The sequence below is a fragment of the Dendropsophus ebraccatus genome, unplaced genomic scaffold, assembly GCF_027789765.1.
Source record: "Dendropsophus ebraccatus isolate aDenEbr1 unplaced genomic scaffold, aDenEbr1.pat pat_scaffold_1612_ctg1, whole genome shotgun sequence".
NCBI classification, from domain to species: Eukaryota; Metazoa; Chordata; class Amphibia; order Anura; family Hylidae; genus Dendropsophus; species Dendropsophus ebraccatus.
In genome coordinates, this window is record NW_027209035.1 from 1 (window position 1) to 24,004 (window position 24,004).

At 46.0% G+C, this 24,004-nt stretch overlaps 8 non-coding genes and 9 pseudogenes across 8 annotated transcripts; all 17 read right to left on the bottom strand.

The window, feature by feature from the left end:
- Positions 1-960: 960 nt before the first annotated feature.
- Positions 961-1,047, bottom strand: LOC138775417 (U2 spliceosomal RNA; annotated as a pseudogene).
- A 946-nt stretch (positions 1,048-1,993) lies between these two features.
- Positions 1,994-2,184, bottom strand: LOC138775393 (U2 spliceosomal RNA). The gene has a single exon (XR_011360545.1). It is a non-coding gene; the product is annotated as a U2 spliceosomal RNA (small nuclear RNA).
- A 952-nt stretch (positions 2,185-3,136) lies between these two features.
- Positions 3,137-3,354, bottom strand: LOC138775402 (U2 spliceosomal RNA; annotated as a pseudogene).
- Positions 3,355-4,070: 716 nt separating this feature from the next.
- LOC138775410 (U2 spliceosomal RNA) lies at positions 4,071-4,137 on the bottom strand (annotated as a pseudogene).
- A 958-nt stretch (positions 4,138-5,095) lies between these two features.
- LOC138775404 (U2 spliceosomal RNA) lies at positions 5,096-5,286 on the bottom strand. The gene has a single exon (XR_011360553.1). It is a non-coding gene; the product is annotated as a U2 spliceosomal RNA (small nuclear RNA).
- A 954-nt stretch (positions 5,287-6,240) lies between these two features.
- On the bottom strand, positions 6,241-6,445 carry LOC138775405 (U2 spliceosomal RNA; annotated as a pseudogene).
- Positions 6,446-7,822: 1,377 nt separating this feature from the next.
- LOC138775414 (U2 spliceosomal RNA) lies at positions 7,823-8,022 on the bottom strand. Its single transcript, XR_011360555.1, has one exon. It is a non-coding gene; the product is annotated as a U2 spliceosomal RNA (small nuclear RNA).
- Positions 8,023-8,992: 970 nt separating this feature from the next.
- LOC138775416 (U2 spliceosomal RNA) lies at positions 8,993-9,183 on the bottom strand. Its single transcript, XR_011360557.1, has one exon. It is a non-coding gene; the product is annotated as a U2 spliceosomal RNA (small nuclear RNA).
- Positions 9,184-10,149: 966 nt separating this feature from the next.
- LOC138775419 (U2 spliceosomal RNA) lies at positions 10,150-10,340 on the bottom strand. Its single transcript, XR_011360558.1, has one exon. It is a non-coding gene; the product is annotated as a U2 spliceosomal RNA (small nuclear RNA).
- Positions 10,341-11,298: 958 nt separating this feature from the next.
- Positions 11,299-11,489, bottom strand: LOC138775420 (U2 spliceosomal RNA). Its single transcript, XR_011360559.1, has one exon. It is a non-coding gene; the product is annotated as a U2 spliceosomal RNA (small nuclear RNA).
- A 946-nt stretch (positions 11,490-12,435) lies between these two features.
- LOC138775408 (U2 spliceosomal RNA) lies at positions 12,436-12,650 on the bottom strand (annotated as a pseudogene).
- Positions 12,651-17,579: 4,929 nt separating this feature from the next.
- On the bottom strand, positions 17,580-17,667 carry LOC138775418 (U2 spliceosomal RNA; annotated as a pseudogene).
- A 950-nt stretch (positions 17,668-18,617) lies between these two features.
- Positions 18,618-18,808, bottom strand: LOC138775394 (U2 spliceosomal RNA). Its single transcript, XR_011360546.1, has one exon. It is a non-coding gene; the product is annotated as a U2 spliceosomal RNA (small nuclear RNA).
- Positions 18,809-19,762: 954 nt separating this feature from the next.
- Positions 19,763-19,980, bottom strand: LOC138775403 (U2 spliceosomal RNA; annotated as a pseudogene).
- A 716-nt stretch (positions 19,981-20,696) lies between these two features.
- On the bottom strand, positions 20,697-20,763 carry LOC138775411 (U2 spliceosomal RNA; annotated as a pseudogene).
- Positions 20,764-21,721: 958 nt separating this feature from the next.
- Positions 21,722-21,912, bottom strand: LOC138775395 (U2 spliceosomal RNA). Its single transcript, XR_011360547.1, has one exon. It is a non-coding gene; the product is annotated as a U2 spliceosomal RNA (small nuclear RNA).
- Positions 21,913-22,866: 954 nt separating this feature from the next.
- Positions 22,867-23,069, bottom strand: LOC138775401 (U2 spliceosomal RNA; annotated as a pseudogene).
- Between the last annotated feature and the right edge of the window lie 935 nt (positions 23,070-24,004).

The following is a 24,004-nucleotide window of genomic DNA, read 5'->3' on the forward strand; positions in this document are numbered from 1 at the left end:
ATGGTTGTAGCACTCTGTTGTACATTTTCCACAATCACACCAGTACCAGCACCTCTCACATTTTTTCCAGACACACCAGACTCTCTTTCTTTAGGCATATCCATCTCTTTCTCACCTCCTGTATTTTTGCTCATATGCTCCTTCTTCCCTCCAGCCGCCTCAGCATAACTCCTCTTTTTATACCATAAATTACAATTTTTAGCCAAATGCTCATCACTACCGCAATATATCACAAGTTTTCCTCTCTGTGCATGACCCAGCATTATGCCCAGTTTCCCGCAATTTCTGCAACATTCTCCTCTTTCTGGACACCTGTCCTGGACATGACCATATGCATGACACCGTCTACAATATTCCAACTGCCCGTCATAGAAACAAAATCCTCTTTCTCCTCCAATAGAAAAAACTTGCGGTATACTTTTAATCCACTTATCACATTTTCATCTTGTTTAAACTTTACCAAAAACTTCCTTTTTCCATTTAGGTAACCGTACTTATTTCTCAGTCTTCCAAAAACTTTACTTCCTCACAGTAGCGAAGCAAAAAACCAGACACCATTTTCATCGGTTACCTTAGGGTTATACATATGGATTACCACCATTTTGGACATTCGCATAAACAAAGGCACAATTTTCACCATTTTCATTACTTCTGGCTCCTCTTTCCTCTTCATCTCTTCCAAATCCTTATAGACACGCTGGCACAACTCGGAATTAAGAAAGTGATATCGTAAATACCTTGTCTTGCAAAATCTTGTAATCCCAACACATCCGTTACCTGTAGGTACTGAAGCTTCCGGATGATCTCCAGCACCACTTGGTCCAATCCAATTTTCTCCCGATATTGTATGGGGACAAAAAATCCTCACTGTGTCCTCGACTCCTCGAGACCGTTCTCCATCCATTTTTGCAGGCTTAAATACCTACGATCGCAACCCCGTAATAATCCAGGGCCCCCACAAGGAGGACCCCGATCACCACCCCTCTGACCAGACCAAACGCAGCAAAGATACTACACTTGATCTTAGCCAAAAGGCCGAGAAGCGATGGCCACAACGGTTTCCCGAAAACTCCCCTTCTCGGACACCACGTCCTTCTGTTAAGGCGAAGCCAGACATACATACCCTATTATGCGCTCCACCCTCTCAGATGGCGGACCCGGACGTGCTTTCACACTGCATCTCCTATTGCCTAGCACTGCCTCTGTCTTCCTTTCTGCTCTCAAATCTGAATAGCTCCACCCCCCAATCACACTGCGTCTGCTTCCACCTGATGGATGGCAGACATACACGTCTCTGTCTCTGTCTCCGTCTCTGTCTGGCATACATGACATGCAGCTAGCTCTTTGGCTGGCTGTCTCTGTAGCTGGCTGGCTGTCTCTGTGGCTGGCTGCCTAGCTGGCTAGCTTATTATTAGTACCTACCTACCTACCTACCTATCTATCTATCTATCTATCTATCTATCTATCTATCTAATCTATCCTATCTATCCTATCTATTCTATCTAATGTATCTAATCTATCTATCAAAGAACATGGAGGGTGAATTCTCCCAGCTGGAGCCGTAGGCAGGCAGCATCAGCAGGATACATCGGCCGGCCACCAGGAAATCAAATCAAAGGAAACGGTTTAATAAACTGCACCTACCTTTCCACCTACCTGCTCGGTCGCTTGACCGGCTGCAACTGAGCTGCTTGTTGTGCTGGCAGCTGTGTATAGCAGCAAAGCCTTGATGACATCACGTCCCGCGATGACATCACCAGCACTGGCCCGGCAGCCAAGTTGTAAACAACTCTGCCAGTTGGTTGCCATGGCAACAGAGGCCAGCAAGTCTTGGACAAACAAACTTTTCGTAGCCACACTCGGGCTAATTTTTCGGGGTCGGTCCACCTGCCGCACAACACACTCGAGGGATGTTTCTTGCAAAACAGTAGTTTCAGGTGCAGCCGGCTTGTTTCCTTCTTCATTCTTTTGCTCTGTTTTTTGCAAACTCATTAGGGGGTGCACTGAACCTGGAGGCACTGCAATACCAGGTCAATGCCTGGAGAGGACAGAGCAAGCTCTTTTTCCATCTCCCTGTTCTAAAAATCCATTTAATATATGGTCCCCAGATAGGGGACGTATCAGATATTAAACTGATAAGAACAGATACTACACTTGATCTTAGCCAAAAGGCCGAGAAGCGATGGCCACAACGGTTTCCGAAAACTCCCCTTCTCGGACACCACGTCCTTCTTGTTAAGGCGAAGCCAGACATACATACCCTATTATGCGCTCCACCCTCTCAGATGGCGGACCGGACGTGCTTTCACACTGCATCTCCTATTGCCTAGCACTGCCTCTGTCTTCCTTTCTGCTCTCAATCTGAATAGCTCCACCCCCCAATCACACTGCGTCTGCTTCCACCTGATGGATGGCAGACATACACGTCTCTGTCTCTGTCTCCGTCTCTGTCTGGCATACATGACATGCAGCTAGCTCTTTGGCTGGCTGTCTCTGTAGCTGGCTGGCTGTCTCTGTGGCTGGCTGCCTAGCTGGCTAGCTTATTATTAGTACCTACCTACCTACCTACCTACCTATCTATCTATCTATCTATCTATCTATCTATCTATCTATCTAATCTATCCTATCTATCCTATCTATTCTATCTAATGTATCTAATCTATCTATCAAAGAACATGGAGGGTGAATTCTCCCAGCTGGAGCCGTAGGCAGGCAGCATCAGCAGGATACATCGGCCGGCCACCAGGAAATCAAATCCAAAGGAAACGGTTTAATAAACTGCACCTACCTTTCCACCTACCTGCTCGGTCGCTTGACCGGCTGCAACTGAGCTGCTTGTTGTGCTGGCAGCTGTGTATAGCAGCAAAGCCTTGATGACATCACGTCCCGCGATGACATCACCAGCACTGGCCCGGCAGCCAAGTTGTAAACAACTCTGCCAGTTGGTTGCCATGGCAACAGAGGCCAGCAAGTCTTGGACAAACAAACTTTTCGTAGCCACACTCGGGCTAATTTTTCGGGGTCGGTCCACCTGCGCACAACACACTCGAGGGATGTTTCTTGCAAAACAGTAGTTTCAGGTGCAGCCGGCTTGTTTCCTTCTTCATTCTTTTGCTCTGTTTTTTGCAAACTCATTAGGGGGTGCACTGAACCTGGAGGCACTGCAATACCAGGTCAATGCCTGGAGAGGACAGAGCAAGCTCTTTTTCCATCTCCCTGTTCTAAAAATCCATTTAATATATGGTCCCCAGATAGGGGACGTATCAGATATTAAACTGATAAGAACAGATTTTTTTTTTTTTTTGAGAGTCGAGGCAACGTGCTCTCATCACCCAAGTGCTACTAAAAAAGTGTAGCGTGCCACACAAAAAAGTGCACTAGGATGCGGTCTATCGCAAGCCCACTCTAAAAAGAGATGGGCCCCCAACACACCTAATTCCCTTCCCTTCCGGGCCAAAAGGCACCTGCAAAGGTCCAGGACAAATGTCCGCTCTCAGACGAGGCCAAGAGCAGACCGGTAAACAACTACGGCTTGTACCTGAGCGTAACCCAGGCACTCACCGTTCGTCATTCAATCAAAAGGTGGTCACTCCCGAAGGAGAACCGGGGGTGCAGGGAGGCAAGGAGCGCAGATGGCCACACATGCCTCCCCTAGACCTCCGAGGGGTCCCCAAAAGGCGACCGCAACCCGAAGGATCCTAGTGACAAACAAACGTGGAAAGTGAACACACAGTGACAAAAAGAATAAATAAATCAGACGTGCGCTGTGCAAAACAGCCCGGACATCTGGCCGGATCTATAAAAATTCCTCGTAATTTTCACAGAGCCAGAGGCCGGAAAACTAGAGGTGTGTGCTCAAAGGGGTGTGAATGTGAAGTGCGTGCTCAGTGCCATTCCTCAATTGGGGTCCCACACCCAGTGAGTTCAGGCACCCTGGGGTCACCACTCCCAGGGCACTTCTGCACCTCGACTCTCAACCCCCTCGAAACCTCATGGCCAGATCCAGACGGGCATGACCTACTAGGAAGGCTGCTCAGGCCGCACAGCCAACCGTTCTACCCATGCCGTCTGTGTGGTTCTCTGCTCACTTAAGAACAGATACTACACTTGATCTTAGCCAAAAGGCCGAGAAGCGATGGCCACAACGGTTTCCCGAAAACTCCCCTTCTCGGACACCACGTCCTTCTTGTTAAGGCGAAGCCAGACATACATACCCTATTATGCGCTCCACCCTCTCAGATGGCGGACCGGACGTGCTTTCACACTGCATCTCCTATTGCCTAGCACTGCCTCTGTCTTCCTTTCTGCTCTCAAATCTGAATAGCTCCACCCCCCAATCACACTGCGTCTGCTTCCACCTGATGGATGGCAGACATACACGTCTCTGTCTCTGTCTCCGTCTCTGTCTGGCATACATGACATGCAGCTAGCTCTTTGGCTGGCTGTCTCTGTAGCTGGCTGGCTGTCTCTGTGGCTGGCTGCCTAGCTGGCTAGCTTATTATTAGTACCTACCTACCTACCTATCTATCTATCTATCTATCTATCTATCTATCTATCTATCTATCTATCTATCTAATCTATCCTATCTATCCTATCTATTCTATCTAATGTATCTAATCTATCTATCAAAGAACATGGAGGGTGAATTCTCCCAGCTGGAGCCGTAGGCAGGCAGCATCAGCAGGATACATCGGCCGGCCACCAGGAAATCAAATCCAAAGGAAACGGTTTAATAAACTGCACCTACCTTTCCACCTACCTGCTCGGTCGCTTGACCGGCTGCAACTGAGCTGCTTGTTGTGCTGGCAGCTGTGTATAGCAGCAAAGCCTTGATGACATCACGTCCCGCGATGACATCACCAGCACTGGCCCGGCAGCCAAGTTGTAAACAACTCTGCCAGTTGGTTGCCATGGCAACAGAGGCCAGCAAGTCTTGGACAAACAAACTTTTCGTAGCCACACTCGGGCTAATTTTTCGGGGTCGGTCCACCTGCGCACAACACACTCGAGGGATGTTTCTTGCAAAACAGTAGTTTCAGGTGCAGCCGGCTTGTTTCCTTCTTCATTCTTTTGCTCTGTTTTTTGCAAACTCATTAGGGGGTGCACTGAACCTGGAGGCACTGCAATACCAGGTCAATGCCTGGAGAGGACAGAGCAAGCTCTTTTTCCATCTCCCTGTTCTAAAAATCCATTTAATATATGGTCCCCAGATAGGGGACGTATCAGATATTAAACTGATAAGAACAGATACTACACTTGATCTTAGCCAAAAGGCCGAGAAGCGATGGCCACAACGGTTTCCCGAAAACTCCCCTTCTCGGACACCACGTCCTTCTTGTTAAGGCGAAGCCAGACATACATACCCTATTATGCGCTCCACCCTCTCAGATGGCGGACCGGACGTGCTTTCACACTGCATCTCCTATTGCCTAGCACTGCCTCTGTCTTCCTTTCTGCTCTCAAATCTGAATAGCTCCACCCCCCAATCACACTGCGTCTGCTTCCACCTGATGGATGGCAGACATACACGTCTCTGTCTCTGTCTCCGTCTCTGTCTGGCATACATGACATGCAGCTAGCTCTTTGGCTGGCTGTCTCTGTAGCTGGCTGGCTGTCTCTGTGGCTGGCTGCCTAGCTGGCTAGCTTATTATTAGTACCTACCTACCTACCTACCTACCTATCTATCTATCTATCTATCTATCTATCTATCTATCTATCTAATCTATCCTATCTATCCTATCTATTCTATCTAATGTATCTAATCTATCTATCAAAGAACATGGAGGGTGAATTCTCCCAGCTGGAGCCGTAGGCAGGCAGCATCAGCAGGATACATCGGCCGGCCACCAGGAAATCAAATCCAAAGGAAACGGTTTAATAAACTGCACCTACCTTTCCACCTACCTGCTCGGTCGCTTGACCGGCTGCAACTGAGCTGCTTGTTGTGCTGGCAGCTGTGTATAGCAGCAAAGCCTTGATGACATCACGTCCCGCGATGACATCACCAGCACTGGCCCGGCAGCCAAGTTGTAAACAACTCTGCCAGTTGGTTGCCATGGCAACAGAGGCCAGCAAGTCTTGGACAAACAAACTTTTCGTAGCCACACTCGGGCTAATTTTTCGGGGTCGGTCCACCTGCGCACAACACACTCGAGGGATGTTTCTTGCAAAACAGTAGTTTCAGGTGCAGCCGGCTTGTTTCCTTCTTCATTCTTTTGCTCTGTTTTTTGCAAACTCATTAGGGGGTGCACTGAACCTGGAGGCACTGCAATACCAGGTCAATGCCTGGAGAGGACAGAGCAAGCTCTTTTTCCATCTCCCTGTTCTAAAAATCCATTTAATATATGGTCCCCAGATAGGGGACGTATCAGATATTAAACTGATAAGAACAGATTTTTTTTTTTTTTTTTTTTTTTAAAACCATTCAGAATGGTTTAAAATCGATATGAACAGGAAAAACCTGCTCACATCCCCTTTTAATACTCCAACCATCTCATCATCATGGTCATTTCACTCAGAAATCAACAAACACATAAAGCTATTTTGACAAAACTTAAACATATCTATAGTAAGTAAAGAAAAAACATAGACTTACTTCAAAACCTCAAGGTCTCATTCCTCCTTTGAAAGCAAAAAAGGACAATACATGTAGCATAATACCTGTTTTTGACCCAGACTCTGATATTCTTTTCGCAATATCCGGGGGCACTTTATAGGTCTCAAAAAACCTATTCCCCTGCTTCTCCCAATGCGTAGTCACTTTACTATATAACTGGTTTAAAGAAAATGTTCTCTCTACAGAGTCTATCTGATCCCAACATTCCTGTGAGATTAACAGGTAGTCTCTCCGTTCCTCTTCTGTAAGGCACCTTCCCATCCTCCTCCTTAACTCTGCCTCTCTAGATATTGCTTTGGGTACTCTTTGAATAGAAATATCTATTTCTTCCTCCTGTTGGGGGGACTTGCCTCCACTTGCACGCTCCGTCTCTTTTTTACTTCTCTTCCCTTGTGGGGAACTACCAGCGCCCCCAGTGGGCTCTTGCCTACCTTCATGCTCCCTTCCACTTTTCTTTTTCGCAGGACAGAATGCGTATAAATGCTCTGTGCTCCCACATAGGTGACATATTTTTTTTCCTATCACATGACTCAGTGGAGTGCCCTTCTCCTTGACATTTGGAACAATAGGAGACTGTGCATTGATCCTTCGTATGACCATACTGTTTGCAATTCCTGCAGAAAATCTCCATTCCCGAGAAAAACAAGTCGCCATTGACAGACCCAATCTTAAATCTTGCTGGGGGAACACATAATATATCGCTTTCCGATACCTTGAACTTCACGAGGAATCTCCATTTCATTGTCCACAAACCAAAACGATTCAGGACCTTACCCTTAGCAGCGACTTCTTCACAGTACTTCATCAGAAATGCCGAAATTTCCTCCTCCAACACATAAGGGCTATACATCCTTATTGTTATCAGTCTTTCTCTCCTCGGAAAATGAGAGGCAATGTCAATACCATTCAATATAACATCATTCCTAACACTCTCCATCTTACCCAGAAGATAGCTGTGATCCTCTTCCGAACTTAATACCAAATCGTAGATCCCTCGCCTTGGGAACTCCAAACATGCCAAGATTTTGTCTCCGTTCCAGACCCAGCAATCTGAAGAAAACCTCTTCCACCAAAAAATCTAGGCCCAACTCCTTCTTCCTGGGGTCCTTCAACGTAAAACGCACCCCATTTCTAATTCTTGCGTAAGCTGGGACTTCTTCTGGCACAGTTCCATCTTCGTTGGTGGCATCCATCTTCCAAGAAAAAAAACAGCACAACCCACGATGCACCTCCCCTGCGGATGCAGGTAGGTGTGATCGCTTCCCGTTGCCTGGGGACTAAGCCGCCTGCCAAAAGCAGCAAGGAGGTAATCCTCCAAGGCCAACAGGTCGGGTACCCCAGGCACCTTCTGACCAGATCTCCTGTAGATACTACACTTGATCTTAGCCAAAAGGCCGAGAAGCGATGGCCACAACGGTTTCCCGAAAACTCCCCTTCTCGGACACCACGTCCTTCTTGTTAAGGCGAAGCCAGACATACATACCCTATTATGCGCTCCACCCTCTCAGATGGCGGACCGGACGTGCTTTCACACTGCATCTCCTATTGCCTAGCACTGCCTCTGTCTTCCTTTCTGCTCTCAAATCTGAATAGCTCCACCCCCCAATCACACTGCGTCTGCTTCCACCTGATGGATGGCAGACATACACGTCTCTGTCTCTGTCTCCGTCTCTGTCTGGCATACATGACATGCAGCTAGCTCTTTGGCTGGCTGTCTCTGTAGCTGGCTGGCTGTCTCTGTGGCTGGCTGCCTAGCTGGCTAGCTTATTATTAGTACCTACCTACCTACCTACCTACCTACCTATCTATCTATCTATCTATCTATCTATCTATCTATCTATCTATCTATCTATCTAATCTATCCTATCTATCCTATCTATTCTATCTAATGTATCTAATCTATCTATCAAAGAACATGGAGGGTGAATTCTCCCAGCTGGAGCCGTAGGCAGGCAGCATCAGCAGGATACATCGGCCGGCCACCAGGAAATCAAATCCAAAGGAAACGGTTTAATAAACTGCACCTACCTTTCCACCTACCTGCTCGGTCGCTTGACCGGCTGCAACTGAGCTGCTTGTTGTGCTGGCAGCTGTGTATAGCAGCAAAGCCTTGATGACATCACGTCCCGCGATGACATCACCAGCACTGGCCCGGCAGCCAAGTTGTAAACAACTCTGCCAGTTGGTTGCCATGGCAACAGAGGCCAGCAAGTCTTGGACAAACAAACTTTTCGTAGCCACACTCGGGCTAATTTTTCGGGGTCGGTCCACCTGCGCACAACACACTCGAGGGATGTTTCTTGCAAAACAGTAGTTTCAGGTGCAGCCGGCTTGTTTCCTTCTTCATTCTTTTGCTCTGTTTTTTGCAAACTCATTAGGGGGTGCACTGAACCTGGAGGCACTGCAATACCAGGTCAATGCCTGGAGAGGACAGAGCAAGCTCTTTTTCCATCTCCCTGTTCTAAAAATCCATTTAATATATGGTCCCCAGATAGGGGACGTATCAGATATTAAACTGATAAGAACAGATACTACACTTGATCTTAGCCAAAAGGCCGAGAAGCGATGGCCACAACGGTTTCCCGAAAACTCCCCTTCTCGGACACCACGTCCTTCTTGTTAAGGCGAAGCCAGACATACATACCCTATTATGCGCTCCACCCTCTCAGATGGCGGACCGGACGTGCTTTCACACTGCATCTCCTATTGCCTAGCACTGCCTCTGTCTTCCTTTCTGCTCTCAAATCTGAATAGCTCCACCCCCCAATCACACTGCGTCTGCTTCCACCTGATGGATGGCAGACATACACGTCTCTGTCTCTGTCTCCGTCTCTGTCTGGCATACATGACATGCAGCTAGCTCTTTGGCTGGCTGTCTCTGTAGCTGGCTGGCTGTCTCTGTGGCTGGCTGCCTAGCTGGCTAGCTTATTATTAGTACCTACCTACCTACCTACCTACCTATCTATCTATCTATCTATCTATCTATCTATCTATCTATCTATCTATCTATCTAATCTATCCTATCTATCCTATCTATTCTATCTAATGTATCTAATCTATCTATCAAAGAACATGGAGGGTGAATTCTCCCAGCTGGAGCCGTAGGCAGGCAGCATCAGCAGGATACATCGGCCGGCCACCAGGAAATCAAATCCAAAGGAAACGGTTTAATAAACTGCACCTACCTTTCCACCTACCTGCTCGGTCGCTTGACCGGCTGCAACTGAGCTGCTTGTTGTGCTGGCAGCTGTGTATAGCAGCAAAGCCTTGATGACATCACGTCCCGCGATGACATCACCAGCACTGGCCCGGCAGCCAAGTTGTAAACAACTCTGCCAGTTGGTTGCCATGGCAACAGAGGCCAGCAAGTCTTGGACAAACAAACTTTTCGTAGCCACACTCGGGCTAATTTTTCGGGGTCGGTCCACCTGCGCACAACACACTCGAGGGATGTTTCTTGCAAAACAGTAGTTTCAGGTGCAGCCGGCTTGTTTCCTTCTTCATTCTTTTGCTCTGTTTTTTGCAAACTCATTAGGGGGTGCACTGAACCTGGAGGCACTGCAATACCAGGTCAATGCCTGGAGAGGACAGAGCAAGCTCTTTTTCCATCTCCCTGTTCTAAAAATCCATTTAATATATGGTCCCCAGATAGGGGACGTATCAGATATTAAACTGATAAGAACAGATACTACACTTGATCTTAGCCAAAAGGCCGAGAAGCGATGGCCACAACGGTTTCCCGAAAACTCCCCTTCTCGGACACCACGTCCTTCTTGTTAAGGCGAAGCCAGACATACATACCCTATTATGCGCTCCACCCTCTCAGATGGCGGACCGGACGTGCTTTCACACTGCATCTCCTATTGCCTAGCACTGCCTCTGTCTTCCTTTCTGCTCTCAAATCTGAATAGCTCCACCCCCCAATCACACTGCGTCTGCTTCCACCTGATGGATGGCAGACATACACGTCTCTGTCTCTGTCTCCGTCTCTGTCTGGCATACATGACATGCAGCTAGCTCTTTGGCTGGCTGTCTCTGTAGCTGGCTGGCTGTCTCTGTGGCTGGCTGCCTAGCTGGCTAGCTTATTATTAGTACCTACCTACCTACCTACCTACCTATCTATCTATCTATCTATCTATCTATCTATCTATCTATCTATCTAATCTATCCTATCTATCCTATCTATTCTATCTAATGTATCTAATCTATCTATCAAAGAACATGGAGGGTGAATTCTCCCAGCTGGAGCCGTAGGCAGGCAGCATCAGCAGGATACATCGGCCGGCCACCAGGAAATCAAATCCAAAGGAAACGGTTTAATAAACTGCACCTACCTTTCCACCTACCTGCTCGGTCGCTTGACCGGCTGCAACTGAGCTGCTTGTTGTGCTGGCAGCTGTGTATAGCAGCAAAGCCTTGATGACATCACGTCCCGCGATGACATCACCAGCACTGGCCCGGCAGCCAAGTTGTAAACAACTCTGCCAGTTGGTTGCCATGGCAACAGAGGCCAGCAAGTCTTGGACAAACAAACTTTTCGTAGCCACACTCGGGCTAATTTTTCGGGGTCGGTCCACCTGCGCACAACACACTCGAGGGATGTTTCTTGCAAAACAGTAGTTTCAGGTGCAGCCGGCTTGTTTCCTTCTTCATTCTTTTGCTCTGTTTTTTGCAAACTCATTAGGGGGTGCACTGAACCTGGAGGCACTGCAATACCAGGTCAATGCCTGGAGAGGACAGAGCAAGCTCTTTTTCCATCTCCCTGTTCTAAAAATCCATTTAATATATGGTCCCCAGATAGGGGACGTATCAGATATTAAACTGATAAGAACAGATACTACACTTGATCTTAGCCAAAAGGCCGAGAAGCGATGGCCACAACGGTTTCCCGAAAACTCCCCTTCTCGGACACCACGTCCTTCTTGTTAAGGCGAAGCCAGACATACATACCCTATTATGCGCTCCACCCTCTCAGATGGCGGACCGGACGTGCTTTCACACTGCATCTCCTATTGCCTAGCACTGCCTCTGTCTTCCTTTCTGCTCTCAAATCTGAATAGCTCCACCCCCCAATCACACTGCGTCTGCTTCCACCTGATGGATGGCAGACATACACGTCTCTGTCTCTGTCTCCGTCTCTGTCTGGCATACATGACATGCAGCTAGCTCTTTGGCTGGCTGTCTCTGTAGCTGGCTGGCTGTCTCTGTGGCTGGCTGCCTAGCTGGCTAGCTTATTATTAGTACCTACCTACCTACCTACCTATCTATCTATCTATCTATCTATCTATCTATCTATCTAATCTATCCTATCTATCCTATCTATTCTATCTAATGTATCTAATCTATCTATCAAAGAACATGGAGGGTGAATTCTCCCAGCTGGAGCCGTAGGCAGGCAGCATCAGCAGGATACATCGGCCGGCCACCAGGAAATCAAATCCAAAGGAAACGGTTTAATAAACTGCACCTACCTTTCCACCTACCTGCTCGGTCGCTTGACCGGCTGCAACTGAGCTGCTTGTTGTGCTGGCAGCTGTGTATAGCAGCAAAGCCTTGATGACATCACGTCCCGCGATGACATCACCAGCACTGGCCCGGCAGCCAAGTTGTAAACAACTCTGCCAGTTGGTTGCCATGGCAACAGAGGCCAGCAAGTCTTGGACAAACAAACTTTTCGTAGCCACACTCGGGCTAATTTTTCGGGGTCGGTCCACCTGCGCACAACACACTCGAGGGATGTTTCTTGCAAAACAGTAGTTTCAGGTGCAGCCGGCTTGTTTCCTTCTTCATTCTTTTGCTCTGTTTTTTGCAAACTCATTAGGGGGTGCACTGAACCTGGAGGCACTGCAATACCAGGTCAATGCCTGGAGAGGACAGAGCAAGCTCTTTTTCCATCTCCCTGTTCTAAAAATCCATTTAATATATGGTCCCCAGATAGGGGACGTATCAGATATTAAACTGATAAGAACAGATTTTTTTTTTTTTTTTTTTTTTTTTTTTTTCCTCAGTTTCTGGACTACAGTCAAACGGCCATCAGGTCACCTACCATGACTCATCACAGCAACCAAGTCCATAAAAAACATCATAGGAATACTAAACAAAAAAACTAAAAACATTCAAAAAAACAAAAACACAAAAAACAAAATTGGTCAAGATTACTCACATGTTACCCCATCGCGAAAATTTCCAAATGTCCTCTGCTTTGTCTTCTCCATTCCTTTTCTTTTCCACCAAATAGACGACAAAGACTCTCGCTAAAAACAGTTTTTTGCATTCAATAGGAGAAATAAAAACATGTTTAAAAACCAGCAAATTACGACAATCCCATAAAACTTCTTTAAAAATTGAAAAAACAATCCAACACACTCGGGCACTTGTCTCTTTGCTAAAATCTTGACCAATTAAAATCCTTTGAAAATTAAAATGACTAAGACCAGTAACAGCACTAAAAAAACTCTCTAAAAGGGATAAAAGCGTTTTAGCATAAAAACAGTCCCAAAAAATATGAAAAATGTCCTCCCTCCCAACACAACCTTCTCTAGGGCACTTATCGTTCACACGTATTCCTCGTCCATTCAAAAATGCCCGTGTTGGGAGACATCCATGCAAGGACAGCCACGCCACATCCCTCTGTCTATTAGAGAGACCAAAAACATTAAAAAGGTTCCAGACCTTTGCTGACTGTACAGAATTGCAGAATGGTACTTCATATAACCTCTCGTCTTTTCTCAAGGCTCGCTGTAATTTCTCTTTTTCAGGCTTACCTAAAGAGCTCAGGTTATACTGATCATTGAAGGACCTAAGGACCACATAAAAGGTAGGAATAACAAATGACATGGGTCTACTCAGATCCTTCTCACACCAGCCCCATTTAGTAAACAACCATCCTGCTAAATACCTGCACATGTCAGCGGTCCTACTATTGTTCTGGCTAGTCTTAAAAATCAATAAAAAATAATGCATTTTTAAAAACAAATCAACATTCGGAAAATTAAAACCACCATATTTCTCACTACTTAAAACCTTTTCTCTTCTCATTTTCTCCATCTTAGAACCCCAAAAAAAGATAAAAAGTTTCCTCGTCGTTCTTCTAACCCACAATGGTTTGGGTGGAAAAATCATTGCAATGTATAAAAGCATCGGTAAAATCACAGTCTTAATAATTAAAATTTTTCCTTTAAAAGATAAGTTCCGTAATTTCCAAAAATTTAACTTCTTTTCAATCTTCTGCTCCAACTCCACATAGCTCTTCCTTGCTTTTAGATCTTTCTCATAGGTCATGCCCAGGACATCAATATTGTCTTTTTCCACCACCCCATCCACTACTACTTTTTCCTGCTTACCAAAATTACATAACTGACATTTATTCCAATTTACACTCATTCCACTCACACAACAAAATAATTTAACATGTAAATTGACTCTACGTAAGTCCGCCAGGGATGTACATGTAAAAACCACATCATCCATATAACTTAATGATTTCACTGTCATACCTGCACTACCTGGGATAAAAACACCATCAACACATTTATCTTTTTGCACGGATTTTAAAAGAGCCTCTATAACACAAATAAAAAGAATTGGGGACAGAGGACATCCCTGGCGGACCCCAGATAAAATATTAAAAGCAGGACTAAAATGGCCATTAACTAAAACCTGAGCACTCACATCCTGATAAAAACCTCTGATTACTCTCAATAAAAACTCAGGGACACCAAGACGTTTTAACACTAAAAACATAAAATTGTGTGGCACCTTGTCATACGCTTTTTCAAAATCTACAGACTCAACAAACAGAGGAGAATTATTAAAACCAGCACTGTAAACAATATCTCTTAAAATCAATAAATTATCAGTAATTCTCCTCCCTGGTACGGCACACACCTGGTACTCCCCCACCATGTGACCCACCACCTCACTCATTCTTAATGCCACTATTTTTGCAATAATTTTATAATCCACGTTTAAAAGCGTAATTGGTCTCCAATTCTTAATGTCCCTCTCGTCTCCTTTTTTAAAAATAAGAGTAATCATACCCTTCTTCATTGATTCTGATAAAAGTCCTGAATTAAAAACATGCTGGATGACATAGGTAAAATCTTCTTTTAAAATATCCCAAAAAGCAATATAAAATTCTACAGGGAGACCGTCTCCTCCTGGCGTCTTCCCTTTCGCCATCTTGTCTATTGCTTGTTTGATCTCCCCTTCACCAACGTCACCATTTAAAAATTCTTGCATGTTATCAGGAATACAATTATCTAAAACCTTACAATAGTCGTTCATCTCTGCCTCACTAGCTCTGCTTTGATTACTAAAAAGTGTTTTGTAAAAATTACCGACCTCTTCCACCACTTCATCACCAGTCACTTCTCCTGTGGAAGTTAAAACGGATTTAAAATATCCTTTGGCCTTAAAACACTTTTTAAAAAAGAAACGGGAACACTGCTCATCCTCCTCCATCTTCTGTACCTTGGCCGCATACACAATATTCTTCCCCCTTTCCACCAATGCTTTCCTCATCTCTTCTTTTATCTTCTTTACCTCCACCTCCACATCAATCCCAACACTTTTAAATTTATATAGCGCCTCTAGTTGGGATATTAGGTCTGCTTCTTTCTTTCTCTTCTTTTTAGCTTTTTCTATGCAAGTCTTCTTAAAAAATTGTGCGAATCTGACTTTGGACCAGTCCCACCATGCTAAAATATCTTTAAAATTCCGTTTCTTTGACACACAAAATAAAAACTCCTTCTTAAAATCTTCTATTACTTCCTCTTCCTGTAACAGACTTACATTCAGCTTCCACAGCCCTCTCCCAAAGCTAGTGGATTCATTAATACTAATCTCAGCCACCACCATCTTATGGTCTGAGAAAGAAAGCATCACGTGATCGCACCGGACCACCTTAACCCCTTCAGACACAAAAATGTAATCCAACCGGGATCTACAGCGGCCACTATCCGATATATATGTAAATCTGTCATCAGTGCTAATCATCAGCCCAGTATCAATGTAACGTAAGTCTTGTATAATCTGATTTAAAGCATTGGAAGTAACATCAGTTCTTACTTCAGCAGAGCTCTCACGATCATTGGCAGATCGAATACAATTAAAATCTCCAGCGACTACTGTAAAATCACGCCCAGGCATAAAATATTTAAGAGACTCTAAAAATAAAATCCGTGCTTGTTTTTCAGCAGGTGCATAAACATTAAAAATTCTTATTCTCTGTCCCAAAAAATCCAGATTTAAAACCATACAACGTCCTGGGATTAAAATCTGGCAATCTAAAAACTTAATACCATCATTTTTCAATAAAATACCAATGCCTTCATTTTTATTGTCTGTGCATGGAGACCAAAAAGACTGCCCCTTCCTCCACTCATCTCCATGTGGGGCAGATTTTATTGCACATTCTTGTAAACAGAGGATATCCGCATTAACATTCTCGAGGCGCTCTAATATTGCTGCTCTCCTACTTGCAGACCCAATACTTCGCACATTAATTGTAGCCACACATAAACTCATTAAAAAATTAATGAGAAAAAACATGTTCACAGCCATGGCAGCTACTTTTTAAAACTCTGACTTTCCACTCTCCTCATAACACTCACATTACAATCAGGCGACCCTGGATCAGAGTCCCTGTCCATCTCTTCATTCCACTCCTGAACAGGATCCTCCTGTTCACCAGACCATCTTCCTTTTTTGGATTTCCTCCTCTCACTTTGCAATTCATCCACCTCCTCCTCCTCACCACCAGGGTGTGACTCACCACTCCCCTCGTTAGCACGTTGACCAGGTGTTAATGATGCATCAGATTCCTCTCCACCTTCTTCCATTTGCTCTCCCTCCTCCACCACAGGGTCAGTGCACTTCACTTCCATATCCACACTTAACCCCTCATTCACCAGTGACTCACCACTCCTTACTTCCTCAGAGCCACTTTGTGAGTCATTTTTCAGTTCACTTTTCCTCCCTTTCCCACCTTTTCTCTCTGTACTGGTTGTAGCACTCTGTTGTACATTTTCCACAATCACACCAGTACCAGCACCTCTCACATTTTTTCCAGACACACCAGACTCTCTTTCTTTAGGCATATCCATCTCTTTCTCACCTCCTGTATTTTTGCTCATATGCTCCTTCTTCCCTCCAGCCGCCTCAGCATAACTCCTCTTTTTATACCATAAATTACAATTTTTAGCCAAATGCTCATCACTACCGCATATATCACAAGTTTTCCTCTCTGTGCATGACCCAGCATTATGCCCAGTTTTCCCGCAATTTCTGCAACATTCTCCTCTTTCTGGACACCTGTCCTGGACATGACCATATGCATGACACCGTCTACAATATTCCAACTGCCCGTCATAGAAACAAAATCCTCTTTCTCCTCCAATAGAAAAAACTTGCGGTATACTTTTAAATCCACTTATCACATTTTCATCTTGTTTAAACTTTACCAAAAACTTCCTTTTTCCATTTAGGTAACCGTACTTATTTCTCAGTCTTCCCAAAAACTTTACTTCCTCACAGTAGCGAAGCAAAAAACCAGACACCATTTCATCGGTTACCTTAGGGTTATACATATGGATTACCACCATTTTGGACATTCGCATAAACAAAGGCACAATTTTCACCATTTTCATTACTTCTGGCTCCTCTTTCCTCTTCATCTCTTCCAAATCCTTATAGACACGCTGGCACAACTCGGAATTAAAGAAAGTGATATCGTAAATACCTTGTCTTGCAAAATCTTGTAATCCCAACACATCCGTTACCTGTAGGTACTGAAGCTTCCGGATGATCTCCAGCACCACTTGGTCCAATCCAATTTTCTCCCGATATTGTATGGGGACAAAAATCCTCACTGTGTCCTCGACTCCTCGAGACCGTTCTCCATCCATTTTTGCAGGCTTAAATACCTACGATCGCAACCCCGTAATAATCCAGGGCCCCCACAAGGAGGACCCCGATCACCACCCCCTCTGACCAGACCAAACGCAGCAAAGATACTACACTTGATCTTAGCCAAAAGGCCGAGAAGCGATGGCCACAACGGTTTCCCGAAAACTCCCCTTCTCGGACACCACGTCCTTCTTGTTAAGGCGAAGCCAGACATACATACCCTATTATGCGCTCCACCCTCTCAGATGGCGGACCGGACGTGCTTTCACACTGCATCTCCTATTGCCTAGCACTGCCTCTGTCTTCCTTTCTGCTCTCAAATCTGAATAGCTCCACCCCCCAATCACACTGCGTCTGCTTCCACCTGATGGATGGCAGACATACACGTCTCTGTCTCTGTCTCCGTCTCTGTCTGGCATACATGACATGCAGCTAGCTCTTTGGCTGGCTGTCTCTGTAGCTGGCTGGCTGTCTCTGTGGCTGGCTGCCTAGCTGGCTAGCTTATTATTAGTACCTACCTACCTACCTACCTATCTATCTATCTATCTATCTATCTATCTATCTATCTATCTAATCTATCCTATCTATCCTATCTATTCTATCTAATGTATCTAATCTATCTATCAAAGAACATGGAGGGTGAATTCTCCCAGCTGGAGCCGTAGGCAGGCAGCATCAGCAGGATACATCGGCCGGCCACCAGGAAATCAAATCCAAAGGAAACGGTTTAATAAACTGCACCTACCTTTCCACCTACCTGCTCGGTCGCTTGACCGGCTGCAACTGAGCTGCTTGTTGTGCTGGCAGCTGTGTATAGCAGCAAAGCCTTGATGACATCACGTCCCGCGATGACATCACCAGCACTGGCCCGGCAGCCAAGTTGTAAACAACTCTGCCAGTTGGTTGCCATGGCAACAGAGGCCAGCAAGTCTTGGACAAACAAACTTTTCGTAGCCACACTCGGGCTAATTTTTCGGGGTCGGTCCACCTGCGCACAACACACTCGAGGGATGTTTCTTGCAAAACAGTAGTTTCAGGTGCAGCCGGCTTGTTTCCTTCTTCATTCTTTTGCTCTGTTTTTTGCAAACTCATTAGGGGGTGCACTGAACCTGGAGGCACTGCAATACCAGGTCAATGCCTGGAGAGGACAGAGCAAGCTCTTTTTCCATCTCCCTGTTCTAAAAATCCATTTAATATATGGTCCCCAGATAGGGGACGTATCAGATATTAAACTGATAAGAACAGATACTACACTTGATCTTAGCCAAAAGGCCGAGAAGCGATGGCCACAACGGTTTCCCGAAAACTCCCCTTCTCGGACACCACGTCCTTCTTGTTAAGGCGAAGCCAGACATACATACCCTATTATGCGCTCCACCCTCTCAGATGGCGGACCGGACGTGCTTTCACACTGCATCTCCTATTGCCTAGCACTGCCTCTGTCTTCCTTTCTGCTCTCAAATCTGAATAGCTCCACCCCCCAATCACACTGCGTCTGCTTCCACCTGATGGATGGCAGACATACACGTCTCTGTCTCTGTCTCCGTCTCTGTCTGGCATACATGACATGCAGCTAGCTCTTTGGCTGGCTGTCTCTGTAGCTGGCTGGCTGTCTCTGTGGCTGGCTGCCTAGCTGGCTAGCTTATTATTAGTACCTACCTACCTACCTACCTACCTATCTATCTATCTATCTATCTATCTATCTATCTATCTATCTAATCTATCCTATCTATCCTATCTATTCTATCTAATGTATCTAATCTATCTATCAAAGAACATGGAGGGTGAATTCTCCCAGCTGGAGCCGTAGGCAGGCAGCATCAGCAGGATACATCGGCCGGCCACCAGGAAATCAAATCCAAAGGAAACGGTTTAATAAACTGCACCTACCTTTCCACCTACCTGCTCGGTCGCTTGACCGGCTGCAACTGAGCTGCTTGTTGTGCTGGCAGCTGTGTATAGCAGCAAAGCCTTGATGACATCACGTCCCGCGATGACATCACCAGCACTGGCCCGGCAGCCAAGTTGTAAACAACTCTGCCAGTTGGTTGCCATGGCAACAGAGGCCAGCAAGTCTTGGACAAACAAACTTTTCGTAGCCACACTCGGGCTAATTTTTCGGGGTCGGTCCACCTGCGCACAACACACTCGAGGGATGTTTCTTGCAAAACAGTAGTTTCAGGTGCAGCCGGCTTGTTTCCTTCTTCATTCTTTTGCTCTGTTTTTTGCAAACTCATTAGGGGGTGCACTGAACCTGGAGGCACTGCAATACCAGGTCAATGCCTGGAGAGGACAGAGCAAGCTCTTTTTCCATCTCCCTGTTCTAAAAATCCATTTAATATATGGTCCCCAGATAGGGGACGTATCAGATATTAAACTGATAAGAACAGATTTTTTTTTTTTTTTGAGAGTCGAGGCAACGTGCTCTCATCACCCAAGTGCTACTAAAAAAGTGTAGCGTGCCACACAAAAAAGTGCACTAGGATGCGGTCTATCGCAAGCCCACTCTAAAAAGAGATGGGCCCCCAACACACCTAATTCCCTTCCCTTCCGGGCCAAAAGGCACCTGCAAAGGTCCAGGACAAATGTCCGCTCTCAGACGAGGCCAAGAGCAGACCGGTAAACAACTACGGCTTGTACCTGAGCGTAACCCAGGCACTCACCGTTCGTCATTCAATCAAAAGGTGGTCACTCCCGAAGGAGAACCGGGGGTGCAGGGAGGCAAGGAGCGCAGATGGCCACACATGCCTCCCCTAGACCTCCGAGGGGTCCCCAAAAGGCGACCGCAACCCGAAGGATCCTAGTGACAAACAAACGTGGAAAGTGAACACACAGTGACAAAAAGAATAAATAAATCAGACGTGCGCTGTGCAAAACAGCCCGGACATCTGGCCGGATCTATAAAAATTCCTCGTAATTTTCACAGAGCCAGAGGCCGGAAAACTAGAGGTGTGTGCTCAAAGGGGTGTGAATGTGAAGTGCGTGCTCAGTGCCATTCCTCAATTGGGGTCCCACACCCAGTGAGTTCAGGCACCCTGGGGTCACCACTCCCAGGGCACTTCTGCACCTCGACTCTCAACCCCCTCGAAACCTCATGGCCAGATCCAGACGGGCATGACCTACTAGGAAGGCTGCTCAGGCCGCACAGCCAACCGTTCTACCCATGCCGTCTGTGTGGTTCTCTGCTCACTTAAGAACAGATACTACACTTGATCTTAGCCAAAAGGCCGAGAAGCGATGGCCACAACGGTTTCCCGAAAACTCCCCTTCTCGGACACCACGTCCTTCTTGTTAAGGCGAAGCCAGACATACATACCCTATTATGCGCTCCACCCTCTCAGATGGCGGACCGGACGTGCTTTCACACTGCATCTCCTATTGCCTAGCACTGCCTCTGTCTTCCTTTCTGCTCTCAAATCTGAATAGCTCCACCCCCCAATCACACTGCGTCTGCTTCCACCTGATGGATGGCAGACATACACGTCTCTGTCTCTGTCTCCGTCTCTGTCTGGCATACATGACATGCAGCTAGCTCTTTGGCTGGCTGTCTCTGTAGCTGGCTGGCTGTCTCTGTGGCTGGCTGCCTAGCTGGCTAGCTTATTATTAGTACCTACCTACCTACCTATCTATCTATCTATCTATCTATCTATCTATCTATCTATCTATCTATCTATCTAATCTATCCTATCTATCCTATCTATTCTATCTAATGTATCTAATCTATCTATCAAAGAACATGGAGGGTGAATTCTCCCAGCTGGAGCCGTAGGCAGGCAGCATCAGCAGGATACATCGGCCGGCCACCAGGAAATCAAATCCAAAGGAAACGGTTTAATAAACTGCACCTACCTTTCCACCTACCTGCTCGGTCGCTTGACCGGCTGCAACTGAGCTGCTTGTTGTGCTGGCAGCTGTGTATAGCAGCAAAGCCTTGATGACATCACGTCCCGCGATGACATCACCAGCACTGGCCCGGCAGCCAAGTTGTAAACAACTCTGCCAGTTGGTTGCCATGGCAACAGAGGCCAGCAAGTCTTGGACAAACAAACTTTTCGTAGCCACACTCGGGCTAATTTTTCGGGGTCGGTCCACCTGCGCACAACACACTCGAGGGATGTTTCTTGCAAAACAGTAGTTTCAGGTGCAGCCGGCTTGTTTCCTTCTTCATTCTTTTGCTCTGTTTTTTGCAAACTCATTAGGGGGTGCACTGAACCTGGAGGCACTGCAATACCAGGTCAATGCCTGGAGAGGACAGAGCAAGCTCTTTTTCCATCTCCCTGTTCTAAAAATCCATTTAATATATGGTCCCCAGATAGGGGACGTATCAGATATTAAACTGATAAGAACAGATACTACACTTGATCTTAGCCAAAAGGCCGAGAAGCGATGGCCACAACGGTTTCCCGAAAACTCCCCTTCTCGGACACCACGTCCTTCTTGTTAAGGCGAAGCCAGACATACATACCCTATTATGCGCTCCACCCTCTCAGATGGCGGACCGGACGTGCTTTCACACTGCATCTCCTATTGCCTAGCACTGCCTCTGTCTTCCTTTCTGCTCTCAAATCTGAATAGCTCCACCCCCCAATCACACTGCGTCTGCTTCCACCTGATGGATGGCAGACATACACGTCTCTGTCTCTGTCTCCGTCTCTGTCTGGCATACATGACATGCAGCTAGCTCTTTGGCTGGCTGTCTCTGTAGCTGGCTGGCTGTCTCTGTGGCTGGCTGCCTAGCTGGCTAGCTTATTATTAGTACCTACCTACCTACCTACCTACCTATCTATCTATCTATCTATCTATCTATCTATCTATCTATCTAATCTATCCTATCTATCCTATCTATTCTATCTAATGTATCTAATCTATCTATCAAAGAACATGGAGGGTGAATTCTCCCAGCTGGAGCCGTAGGCAGGCAGCATCAGCAGGATACATCGGCCGGCCACCAGGAAATCAAATCCAAAGGAAACGGTTTAATAAACTGCACCTACCTTTCCACCTACCTGCTCGGTCGCTTGACCGGCTGCAACTGAGCTGCTTGTTGTGCTGGCAGCTGTGTATAGCAGCAAAGCCTTGATGACATCACGTCCCGCGATGACATCACCAGCACTGGCCCGGCAGCCAAGTTGTAAACAACTCTGCCAGTTGGTTGCCATGGCAACAGAGGCCAGCAAGTCTTGGACAAACAAACTTTTCGTAGCCACACTCGGGCTAATTTTTCGGGGTCGGTCCACCTGCGCACAACACACTCGAGGGATGTTTCTTGCAAAACAGTAGTTTCAGGTGCAGCCGGCTTGTTTCCTTCTTCATTCTTTTGCTCTGTTTTTTGCAAACTCATTAGGGGGTGCACTGAACCTGGAGGCACTGCAATACCAGGTCAATGCCTGGAGAGGACAGAGCAAGCTCTTTTTCCATCTCCCTGTTCTAAAAATCCATTTAATATATGGTCCCCAGATAGGGGACGTATCAGATATTAAACTGATAAGAACAGATTTTTTTTTTTTTTTTTTTTTAAAACCATTCAGAATGGTTTAAAATCGATATGAACAGGAAAAACCTGCTCACATCCCCTTTTAATACTCCAACCATCTCATCATCATGGTCATTTCACTCAGAAATCAACAAACACATAAAGCTATTTTGACAAAACTTAAACATATCTATAGTAAGTAAAGAAAAAACATAGACTTACTTCAAAACCTCAAGGTCTCATTCCTCCTTTGAAAGCAAAAAAGGACAATACATGTAGCATAATACCTGTTTTTGACCCAGACTCTGATATTCTTTTCGCAATATCCGGGGGCACTTTATAGGTCTCAAAAAACCTATTCCCCTGCTTCTCCCAATGCGTAGTCACTTTACTATATAACTGGTTTAAAGAAAATGTTCTCTCTACAGAGTCTATCTGATCCCAACATTCCTGTGAGATTAACAGGTAGTCTCTCCGTTCCTCTTCTGTAAGGCACCTTCCCATCCTCCTCCTTAACTCTGCCTCTCTAGATATTGCTTTGGGTACTCTTTGAATAGAAATATCTATTTCTTCCTCCTGTTGGGGGGACTTGCCTCCACTTGCACGCTCCGTCTCTTTTTTACTTCTCTTCCCTTGTGGGGAACTACCAGCGCCCCCAGTGGGCTCTTGCCTACCTTCATGCTCCCTTCCACTTTTCTTTTTCGCAGGACAGAATGCGTATAAATGCTCTGTGCTCCCACATAGGTGACATATTTTTTTCCTATCACATGACTCAGTGGAGTGCCCTTCTCCTTGACATTTGGAACAATAGGAGACTGTGCATTGATCCTTCGTATGACCATACTGTTTGCAATTCCTGCAGAAAATCTCCATTCCCGAGAAAAACAAGTCGCCATTGACAGACCCAATCTTAAATCTTGCTGGGGGAACACATAATATATCGCTTTCCGATACCTTGAACTTCACGAGGAATCTCCATTTCATTGTCCACAAACCAAAACGATTCA